Source organism: Alligator sinensis, unplaced genomic scaffold (genome assembly GCF_000455745.1).
Source record: "Alligator sinensis unplaced genomic scaffold, ASM45574v1 scaffold505_1, whole genome shotgun sequence".
Classification (NCBI taxonomy): Eukaryota; Metazoa; Chordata; order Crocodylia; family Alligatoridae; genus Alligator; species Alligator sinensis.
In genome coordinates this window covers 642,925-644,801 of record NW_005841940.1, presented here as the reverse complement: position 1 = coordinate 644,801, position 1,877 = coordinate 642,925, and positions in this window count along the sequence as shown.

Genomic DNA, 1,877 nt, shown 5'->3' with positions numbered 1-1,877 from the left:
AAAAATTGGCTATTGGTATTGGCTCCCAAAAACTCTATTGCTGCCCCCCTAGTGGGACTTCACCAAGCCTTCTGATATGGTCTCCCACAGCATTCTTGCAAACAAGGTAAGGAATTGAGTTGGATCAATAGACTGAAAGGTGGATAGAAAGCTGACTGGATTGTCAGCTTCAACAGTCAGTAGTCAATGGCTCAATGTCTAGCTGGCAGCCAGTATCAAGTGGAGTGCCCCAGGGGTTGGTCCTGGGGCCAGTTTTGTACAATATTTTAATTAATGACCTGGAAGATGGCATAGAGTGCATCCTCAGCAAGTTTGCAGATGACACCAAGTTGGGGGGTGTAGTAGATACACTGGAGGGTAGGGCTAGGATTCAGAGAGACCTAGACAAACTGGATTGGGCCAAAGGAAATCTCATGATGTTCAACAAGGACAAGTGCAAAGTCCTAAATTTAGGATAGAACAATCCCATGCACCAATACAGGCTGGGGGCTCATGGTCTTGGCAGCTCTACAGAAAAGCACCTGGGGGTTACAGTGGACAATAAGCTGAATAAAAGCTAGCAGTGCACCCTTGTTACCAAGAAAGCTAACAGCATACTGGGCTGTGTTAGCAGGAGGGTTGCTAGCAGATTGAACGAAGTAATTATTCCCTTCTATTCTGCACTGGTGAGGCCACATCTGGAGTACTGTGTCCAGTTTTGGGTCACCCACTACAGCAAGGATATGAATAAGTTGGAGAGAGTCCAGTAGAGGGCAATGGAAATGGTTCAGGGCCTGGGGCGCACGAGTTCTGAGGAGAGGCTGTAGTATTTAGTCTACAGAAGAGAAGACTGAGGGGGGATTTGACAGCATCCTTCAACTACCTGCAGGGTGGTTCCAAAGAGGATGGAGCTGGACTGTTCTCCATGGTGACAGATGACAGAACGAGGAGCAATGGCCTCAAGTTGCAGCAAGGGAAGTTTAGGTTGGATATTAGGAAAATCTCTCTCATCAGGAGGCTGATGAAGCACTGGAACAGGTTACCCAGAGAGGTTGTGGAATCTCCATCCTTGGAGGTTTTTAAGGTCTGGCTAGACAAAGCCTTGGCTGGAATCATCTAGTTGGGGATGGTCCTGCTTTGAGCAGGGGGTTGTACTACACCACTGGTTCTCAACCTTTTTTGTACCAAGGCCCATTCATAAACATTGATGGCCAGGACTGGCCCAGTGTTCCTCACTCCTGACCCGCTGTCCCATGTCCCTAGGCCCCAGCCCCCATGCGCAGGGCAGGGGGAGCCCCAAGCAGCCCCTCGCAAGCTGGAACTCTGCCAGCCTATAAAGGGAAAAGCCACGGTTTCCCACGTCTTTCTCCTTTAAAGGAGGATCCATTTTTTAAAAGTTTGCTGATCCATTTTTAAAGTTTGTTCCTGACCCTATCACTAGCAACCCACTTTTGGTTCATGACTCAGACTGAGAAACGCTGGGCTAGATGAGCCCTTCCAACCCTACTTTTCTATGATCGCGGGCAGGGGGAATAGTCAACCGAAAAGCCTTTCCAGACCAAATGTACAGCCCCCCCCCCAGGTGCGGGCAGGAAAATGAGGGAGGAAACTTGTTTTATTTATTCTTTAAGGATGAGGTTTTTAGGCTCCACTTCCGCCCTTTTGATTGGAAAAAATGCACCTTTAATTGTGTTAATTTTGAAGATTTTGGGCAAAGCAGTCACAGCTGGGGCTGGGAATTTGCCACGAGGGGATGAGGGAGGCTGTTAAACCCTGTGAGCGGGAGGCAGCGGCGGCGACGGCGTCCCGGCCCCTGGTCCCACCCGCTGGATGAGGCCGGAGGCCCTGCGTTTATTGCTGTGAAGCATTTCCCCGCCCTACGCGGCGGCTCCTCGTTT